A 10,991-nucleotide genomic window follows, 5' to 3' on the forward strand; every position below is an offset into this window, starting at 1 on the left:
ATGGATTTTCTTTAGTGTTAAGACAGTAATTAAGACCGGCTACTCACGTACTTGCCGCAGAGGCAATATTGGAACAATCACGCGCGGCGGTCGGAGCAATTTCAGCTGTTCTCTAAATTGCCCCTGCTTGCCTAAACACATCACAATTAAGGAGCCAATTAAGAGTGCAATTCCAATATTGCCCCTGCTGCAGGTACATGAGTAGCCGGCTTGACTCAGTCGGCATTTGATAACAAATGTGTAATCCGTGAGTAATGTCTATAGGTTGTTTGTTCAAAATCACAAAATTTTCCTTCAGTCAGGCTTGAAGTTGCGTTACCGCAGGATTCAGATTTGATATATGGGGAATTTCCTTTGCCCTTGATGAGATAAGATAAATTAATAAATACGTAGGAATTTACTATTTGCAATAATATTTAATACCCAATGAATTCATAAAAAAAGAACTGGAAATCATCAGACAATGTTAAACCAAAGTGAAACTTTAGTCGATCTACTACTTCTACGATTTAATGAATATGAATTTAAATATATTTAAGTTCTTCTGAGTCATAAATTCACCCTCGACCAATACTTCGAATATAATTTGGATCATCAAGGTGCAGTTCAAGATAAGCAGCATCTTATATTGCCAATATCTATTTACATTTACCGGCCAAGTGCGAGTCGGTATTATACGAACGATTTTAACTTATTATATTGTTCCGTTCTGGTATGGCTCACAGCTCAGTTGAGCTCACCCAAAATCATTTTTTTTTTCAATTTACATTTTTTAACAAATGTTTTTAAAGAAATCAACTTTCACCAGTGCTGATTACGATTCTTATCATTCTATCAAACTAAGAGCCTAAAACACTTTCCTTTTAATTACACCAAGCTAGAGTAAATACTAACTTTCATTATACAAAGGTATAAGTAAAGACTTAGACGAATAAAAGATCACTAGCAATTTTAAAGGTAATTTCAGGGAGAAAGAAATACAGATTGGGCATACCCTAGAGCCCATTTAGGGACTTGGCAATGACCCAGGATTTCGGTCATTACACTATGCGAGTGATTATTTTGCAAGCCAAATTTGAATGGGCAAAAATACAGATGGTACATGACTAACAACCTCAGGCATGGCATATGCAATACAAATACAAAGCCAACTTGTTGAATAAGTTTTTATTTTCGTTAAGGTGAATGCTTGAAACCAGAGACTGATGATGTATAGACGAAACGTCACAAGTCAGTGATGTTTCGGCAAAGTTTAATGGCTCTGACGTTTGAACTCAATAATCTACACTTTAAGGGAGATTGAAATATCACCCTTTCACAGCTCAACCCTTTGAAAGGGTTATGTAGGCTATTTTATATCGTGATATGACTAGAGGCGATAAAAATATAGTAAGAAACAATCTTCTTATCCTTTGAAGTGCGGATGAGTCAAACTACGGGATTAGTGTACAAGTAGATTGTGTTAAGAAAAAAGTATGCATCATATTTTACAATCTTATACTATAATACTACCTAGCATAATTATAATGGTTCCGGTAAGATCAAACGTCCAGATGGCCGTTTTCTAAAACAGTCGCGAATCAAAATATAGTACAAAATAGATGACACTATAAAGCTGAAGTGTTTGTTTGTTTGCTTGAACGCGCTAATCTCAGGATCCACTACTGGTCAGATTTGAAAAATTATTTCGGTGTTAGATAGCCTATTTATCGAGGAAAGCTATATTATATCATCACGCTGATACCAATAGGAGCGGAGCAATGCGGGTGAAACCGCGGGGCACAGCTAGTTTAAAATAGCTATCAAATTTTTGATGCCTGAAATATCGTTTAAGTTCAAATAAATAAGGCTATAATTTATTTATGATACTGCATTACACACAAACAATGGACATTCTATCCTTTTCAAGACGGTACATTATTTGTGTGACATCCAATAGTCATTGATTTACGAACTGAATAGAAAGCTTACGTATTCCCTACAATTTGCTATTATTACGACTTCTATAAATAACTGATGACTTTACGGCCATAGTGGTCGACTTACATACCCACTCGATAGACTATTTAAGTCGCCTTGTGGATATAAATCTTCTATTGTGACAGAACCACCTCCTTGTTATGTGCATATAAAGTATGAAAATACCATTGAGATATACATATGGAGACGACACCGCCTACATCACTTATGTTCCGCTCACCTTAAGCCATATGGCTTAACTGCACGCTCATTTTTTATTTGTTTAAAGGTACAAGTCCGAGACGGGCCGCAGACCGCAAACTGCAACAGCAAACTGCAAGCGACAGCACTTGTTTCTATGAACATCTATGAATCGCTGCGCGTTGCGTCTGCAGGCAGCAGTGTCGCCGCGCTTCACTCTACGAATACGAACACAACACTACGAATCAATTTCATAGATGTTCATAGAAACAAGTGGTGTCGCTTGCAGTTTGCTGTTGCAGTGTGCGGTCTGCGGCCCGTCTCGGACTTGTACCTTTAAAGTGAAACACATCAAATATGCCTTCGTGTGTGTTACGATATTGCACAAATAATACGGAAAAGTGCAAAGGAATAACTTTCATCGGTAAATACCTAACTAGATAATAATTTTTAAAACTTAGTTAGAGCAAAAAAATGGCGCACAGAATTTGTTCGTGGTGTCTTCTCCATACGTAGTAATATTATTATCTCAATGGAAAATACCGAAGTTTCGCTTTGCATCTTAGTGAAAACATATAATAAATCTCAATCTAGAAGGACGCATAAGATTGCTCGTTTTGATCGATCCGAAATTGATTAAATAATCAAAAATACAGATACTTATTATGATAAGTTTTCTCTATATTATGTTCCACAGTAATAAAAATACTTAGACTTATAAGTAGAAAAGAAATAAACGGTAACAACAATAATATGGTGGATTTCGCAGAAAGTTTTTAATAGATTGTTAACTTTTATTTAATTCGACGCTTCGTTCAAAGCTTCAACAATATTTATGCACAGGCACTATTCTCTTTGCATAAATAATCCTTTATATTAAGACGCGCATCTACAATATTAGCTACAATACACTGTTTTAAGACAAAGGAACTACTTAAGTATATAAAATTGAAAGTAAACGGTGAAAATCGACTAAAAATTATCATACCCTCGAACGAGAATATTCCTTGCAAGAAGCTTATTAAATATAACCTTTATTTATCTTCTAAAAAATATGATAGGTTTACTTTTAAGGTGAAGAAACGACCTTTCCAGCAACCCAAATATACACCTATTTTTAAGTTTTTTTCCATAGGTACCTACGTGTTTGCTGAAGAAAAGCCGAAGCTCAGTGGGAGTAACTGCGACAGCTATTGACCTGCTTTTAGGCCACGTACTACTATGATTAATTGCTGTAAATTTACACAGAGTAACAAACTATAATAGAAAAACACTTTAAAGACTTCTTGTTTAAAATTTCCTTACGTTTTTATTTTTTTATACTCATCATTACTACAGATAATATAATGCCATTACTATAAACTTATTAACGCAAATTTAAATTGATACGATAAAATGTAAAAGTTTCATAAATAAATAAAAATTATGCATACAGTTTAAAAGTTTCCTTATTTATAATATTATTGAAGGAAAAACTGCAATCGTAATTCGTAACAACCTTAAACAAAACTTGATTTAATTTCTACACGTTTTTCCGCCTCTATCGTGATGTCCCATCTTATCCCATAGGTCAACGAACCCACACCTAGAAGATCTGTATCGACGGTGTATTCAACAAGTGGTTTTTTTGAATCCCCTTGAACTGTATGGAGAAAAATGTAGAGATTTAAAATTTACCACTGTGCAAGACAGTGTATGAACGATAAATAGCGACTTTTAAAGTCCTCGAAATAATTATATTAAAAATTACGCTTTAACAAAATAAACACATGAAATTATTATATTGTCACCGAGATAATAAGTGTACAATTTTATTCAAATCTGTCTAAAATGAGTCAAAATCGAGTCTGAAGGAGTTGGCTGCAATCATACAAGCTTACAAACATAGAGGTGAAACTAATAAAGGCGTGATAAAAAGAGCATTGGCTTGATAATTGCATATCCTTAATAAATAAAGACAACCAAAACAAATTGAATTTACCTGCAGTTTACAATCCGTTCTTGTTAGTTGTTAGTAAGAACGGCCGTGTGACGGTTGCCAAGAAGTAACGTCTCATTCATATCATATTATGTAATTTCACGCAAACATGTTCAATGCAATATTTTCATTCATGTTTTTGTGGGATAAATTTAATTCACACTACCAACTGATTGTGAATTTTGCGTGTTTGAGTTGATAATATGATGTTATTTGTGAAATGTTTTATAAAAATAACACCGGCCAAGTGCGAGTCGGGCTCGCGCACAAAGGGTTCCGTAGCAGCAAATATAATAAATTACAGTTAAATCAACCTATCTCAAAAACTATAAGAGATACTTTGATCAAACCAAAAATCGTTGAAAGAGTTAATTAGCATGCATCACCTCTATTTTTTTTAGAATTTTATACCCCGTAGTTATAAAAATAGAGGGGGGGGGACATACTTTTTACGACTTTGAGAGCTGATATCTCAAAAACCGTTCACTTTAAGAAAAATGTTTTTTAGAAAACTTTATATCATTTTAAAAGACCTTTCCATTGATACCCCACACGGGTATGTACATCGAAAAAAAAAATTTCATCCCTCAGTTACATGTATGGGGGGCCCCACCCCCAATTCTTTTTTTTACTATTTAGTGTCATATTTTTGTAGCGGTTCATACAACACATATTCCCATCAAATTTCATCACTGTAGTACTTATAGTTTCCGAGTAAATCGGCTGTGACAGACGGACAGACGGACAGACGGACAGACGGACATGACGAAACTATAAGGGTTCCGTTTTTGCCATTTTGGCTACGGAACCCTAAAAATATTATTAAAATTATTTGCAGTATATGCTATAGTGTTTTAAGTGAATTTTCCTGGCATTTTGGATCTTAAGACTAGTGTAATTTATGTCTAACTTAATTTTAAACTGTAATTACACTATTTATTTCCATTGTCAAATAATTTTAATATGATTCTTACCGTTTCTATTTATTTATTATGCTCATAATTTATAAAATCCACATGCGTAGTATGTCACTCATAGTTTGGTTGAGACCTAACTCTATCTATACAAAAACTATACTTCCTTACCTACAAGAAATTAAAACTATATTATAAAGGGAAACAACTAATAACCGACCTCAACGTAATCATAGATTTACATTTAATACCGGTTATAGTAATCTCATGGACGTGTCCACTTCTGACGTTGTACTAGATTAGATAAGTAAGAATTCTCAACTAATCTTGCCTTATTCGCGCTTCTGGTTCATTATAACCACAGATTATAACCTAATAATAAATAAATAAACCTACATACGGAAATCTTAAATACCAGGGTACGTTCGTCATAAAGATGATATATATTCGTCATAAAGATCGCTGACCTCGCTCTGCTTCGGAGGAAAAGCTTCAGATGAAAAGTGGCTTGTATTTTTAACTGGATTAGGAGGATCTCCTTCAAACACTTTTCTTCGTTATAAAGTATGGATTGACATAAAGGTTATGTGTTTCATTTTGAATGAGAAATTTATTGGCTTGACCAAAAAAATAAATTAAACAAAGATAGGCTGTGTGCTGTATGAGCCAGTTATATAATATCATAACTCATAAGTGATAACTAATATGTAACTACATCACGTTTTTTTTATTTCAAAATTAATGAAAAAATCTACAAAAATATATTTGGTCGCAAAAACTGATAAACTCATGAATACTCGAAACCCTTTGAACGTCGCAACTTTCGTCTAAAAATAACCAAGTAACGCCTTTATAATAAGAATTCAGAAAAACATGCGAAAACGATGTCTTTGAAAGGATTATTGAAACTTATTATCATTATTGATTTCCTATAAAAAAGACATAAGCTATTATAATAAGAAAACTTTTATTTTCTTAGCATAAGCGAAAATAACTCGGTAATCTTCCTAAAAATATTATATTAATGGAAAAGTTTATGTTATAAAGTGAATAATAAATTCACATATAGACAATTTATTTTGCTGTTCCTTCAAACAAAAAGCTGCTGAAGTCTGGAATGCAGATAGATCATACTTAAAATATCATGTAAAATAATCCAGAGTCTAATAAACATTTCATGAGTATTCTTTTTCTTTTAGGAGGATAACAAATGTTTACAACTAGCTTTTCGCCCTTGTAGTTCCCGTTCTCGTCGTCTTTCTCATGTCTCAAACTATCGCACCAAATTTCATCTAAATCAGTTCAGATATTTAGGTGTGAAAAAGACAGATAGACAGAAAAAAATGTTATGTGGTTTTATGAAACCACGGTAAAAGTGAAACTTTTTTTCACACAATTATCGTATTTGTACGATAATTATCGTACGTATCGTGCGTCACGCGACATGCGCTACACAGACCAAAAAGTTTGAGACGATGTAATAAAAGTTTCACTTTAAAAACCGACAGTAAAAAAAAATTAGATTAAGTAAAAATAACAGACAATTTTCCCAAACCTGTAGAAAAAGACCTAAAACTACAATATTACTGTGGCTTATCTTGTAATATTATAGTGAGATGTTGGATGTTGCAATCCTGTATATCGTATAACCAAACCACAATCTTAAAACAATAAAACAAATAAAGTAAGGTCACGAAACGAGTTTTGAATTTCTAGAATGTGCAATATCAATTTCCAAATGCAGACAATATATGAATATATTATTTAAATGCATAAGAATGTTATACATTCAATACTGAAAGCGCAGTTCGAGGATTTTCACTAGCGCTTTTAAAATTCAGAATTCTTTAACAAAAAAAAATATTTAATAGAATTATAAGTATGCAGGGAATATTTAAAAGCTTATAAAAAGGGAAGTTATTAAAAAAGAGTCAACTTATACAATTACTTATTGAAGTGAAAACTTCTTTAGCGGCGTTGGGTATAAAATCTTGAACTCACGTAAGGACACGTGGCCTGATCGAAAAAGCGTAAGACGGATTTTTTTTTTAGCCCTTATATTCCATGCGTAAGACGGATACCATTCCAAAATATCAAACATGCTGAACGTTAATAATCAAGTTTTCACTTCTGCCGGCACTCCCGGAGTGCAACCCGTCTTTTTTTAAAATATATAAAACGTTTATGATAATTAACATCACCTTGTTTCCAAACCAATATCTTTAAAACATTTGTCTATAGTATATACATATTTTGTAGTAAAACAAAACAAAGGTGGGTCATTAATGTTCCTATATTTGATTTTATACAAGTATTATATTAGACATTAAAAGTTAAAGACTGGGCAGTCTGCCCGTTGCGTTGGTAAAGGTTAGTAATGTCTTTACGAGTAGAAACGACGATTCGGATTATAATGAATTAATCATGCATTCATTTCTTGCATCGACATGATTTCTTGACTGTATTAAATTTCCTAATTTATATATTACTAGCTTTCCCCGCGTGGTTTCGGCTGCTTTGTAGTAAACTAAACAAAACATAATATACTAAAGAACCTTTTACAAGAACCACTCTTATTATAATAAAAATCGCATCAAAATCCGTTGCGTAATTTTAAAGCATACATAAGGACGGACAGACAGCGACTTCGTTTTATACTAGGTATGTAGAGATGAAATAATCATTCTTCATATTCATTAGCTGCATTTCCTAATTTATATAACTATTATACAAAATTAATGGGATTTTATGTCTGTGTATATAAAACGTATAGTGAGTGATAAGGTTTAATTTAGCTCACACAGTAGCAAATAATCTGAAGAACACACAATTAAAATACCGCACGTTTCTTTTCCTACTTCATAAAATAATCTTCATATCTCAGCAGTGTAATTGTAGTAATAATGGTATATTGCGCAAGAAATCACGAGATTCTAACATAATTATTATTTACACGTGTTAAAGGAATGCAGCCATCTTAGCCATCTTGTATCATTTAATTTTGATTGATTAGCATTTTTTTGATTAGCATAAAAAATAGACAGATAGGTAGTAAGAATAAATAAAATGTAATCGCTTGGCATTGTGAATTTTGTACTAATTAATTCATTTTCTTATTTATACTATTTTATTCGGCATATAAATTATATAATCCAAGGAATTTCACTGTTTTTATCTTCTTTTGTGTCTTTGAAAATAATACTTACTTTAATTATAAACACTATAACCTACTACGAATCCTACTACCAAATCTAAACTATTATTATAAAGCTGAAGAGTTTACATAATATAATAACAAAAAATAAACAATAAAATTATACAAGACAGCTATATTCCGATAACACGTGTAAATAATACACTCTCGTGATTTCTTGCGCAATAGAACGTGGAATTACCATAAGATTAGCATAATTACTTAATAATTAGACTCTACGAAGAAAACTATAAACTCTAACGAGCGACTTTACCACAATGTCTGTGGACTTTACACACGTAGTTTAACAGAACTTTCGGCTGGATGGAAATTGTGGTCGTAGTCGTAGTCGTCGTTGGTAGTGTGACCAAACCATTACCAAAATGTCATGAGCATCCATACTAATATTATAAATGCGAAAGTAACTCTGTCTGTCTGTCTGTTACTCAATCAGGCCTAAACTACTGAACCAATTTTCATGAAATTTGGTATGGAGATATTTTGATACCCGAGAAAGGACATAGAAGAAATCCCACGGGAACGGGAACTATGTGGGTTTTTCTTTGACTGCGCGGGCGAAGCCGCGAGCGGAAACCTAGTATTTCAATAATTGGCGATAGCAGTTTCTATTCCTTGGCTATTCTGAGGCCGAGTAGACAATAATTAATTGACGTGAAATTAGTAGCATACGAATGCTTACGTGGTGTGTATGTGAACTGGAGGCCCGTATCCCTTCCGTCGTCGTCAATCCTTTTTCATATTACCTACGTATTTTCAGAGGCCATAAGTGATAAGTCCTTAGCAGTGCAAATTTTTCGGTAGCCTAACAAAAAAAAATTTGATTGAAATTAGAACAATCATACTGTTCAACATATACATATTATAGGCTAACATAAAGAAAAGCAAGCACACTAAAATTAAATTTAACTCAGTGTAAGACTAGCCCAATGTAAACTTATGCTGTGTACATAACGGTATCTCTCATGTTCCGTTTAACCATTATCATAATATATTGTCATAATATTATTACATAATTTATGTAAAGCTTATACAATAACCGTAATAATTACGGTTATGTCATTACAATTACATACATCGATTCCATAAATACACAACATATTGAAATCGACATAATATTATTATAGACTTAATTGAATTCCATAAATGCTTTAAAAATTAACTTGATAACATTAATTAAAATATAGCTATATGTATCGTCTTCTCTTTTTCCTCTGATTTATAAAAATGTCAACAATAACATTCACAATCTCAAGTTCATTGAATTGAGGACTTCTAAATTCCTGAATATAGGTACAAAAATCCCAAATTTACAAAACTTTTAAAAGGACACAACTAAAAACTACATAACCGCAATATAAATAAAATAAGGCCTAGAATTTGAAAATAGCATAAATAAAAAACTAGAACTATCCGGTAAATAAACATCAATTGAACCTTTAGAATATAGCCTTAGACCTTAGACTCTAGACCTAGAGGCATCGATGAACATAGTCAATAGTCATGTAAGTGTAACGTATCATAATATGATATAGACCATAAGCAAAACCTACCTTGAACCTTGGTCATATAATCACAACAATCGCTCGATAAACATATGTACATAATAGGCATTATTTATTCTGAAGCAATACCATGAAACACGATCAAGTTTCCAATTACCTTTTTAAATAATGGAAAAATAAATATTTAACAAAAGCACAGATCATATTATAATACTATACTTATACTATACAAAAGGAAGTTTTTCCGAATATTAAGAATGTGGAAAGATGGATATAACACCTCACAATATTATAGCCTTATTCCACCTTAAAGCCGGCAATACGTTCGCAGTGTTCCCTAGTGCTGTGAATTGTCATGGACGGCGACCATCATCTACCATCAAGTGGGTCGCCTCACGCCTGCTCCATGATTGTCGGAGTTGTTATAAAAAAAATGTTTATCCAACAAATGAACTCAATATACAGTCATACAGATTGTGATTATCTGCCAAACTACATAATACATCTGCCTGTCTGGACGCGATAACCCCGAAAACTGAAACAAAGATTAAAGAGAAACTTAAACAATGGAAATGGAAATTTATCATCGAAATATTTTCTTAAGTGTTTCCTACCTGTGTTTCCTACCAACCGCACTTTATTAAACAAGTAACCCTTTCGTGCCGTTCTTGTCTGCCTAAAACTGTCTGTATGACAGAAAAAAATGGAATAGAAAAGTTCCTCCAATTCAAATTAACCATAGACGTTGAATCAATTGGCTGAAATATCAGCAAGCTTATAAACAGTATTCAATACTAATACAGGTACTGAACAAATAAATTGTTTATCAAAATCAAGTGCGTAGATAACAGGTATTTGGCTTCGACACGCGGTGTTGATTTTGATCGAATTAGATACTCACAGTTATCAGGGAAACCACCGTTCTTTGTTAATGCTATCTATAATCTAGTATCATTGGCATTCCAGTCCAAACTGATAAGGAATAACCGTTAGATTGATATTGGGTTTTCAGTCATTTTCTTTACTATGAACTATCTAAATGAGATTATGACGCGGCCCAGTTTCACCAAGCTCTGTTAGTTAGTTTAACACGTTGTTAACTCTTTTAACGGGACATCAATGTAAGAGAGTGTCCCACCATGACCTAATCGAGGTTTAGTTTCCTTAACACGGCATCATATTTAATTACTGGCATAGAGGCTCTTTAAATTTTTAACAAGCGA

Source organism: Colias croceus, chromosome 19 (genome assembly GCF_905220415.1).
Source record: "Colias croceus chromosome 19, ilColCroc2.1".
Taxonomy (NCBI): Eukaryota; Metazoa; Arthropoda; class Insecta; order Lepidoptera; family Pieridae; genus Colias; species Colias croceus.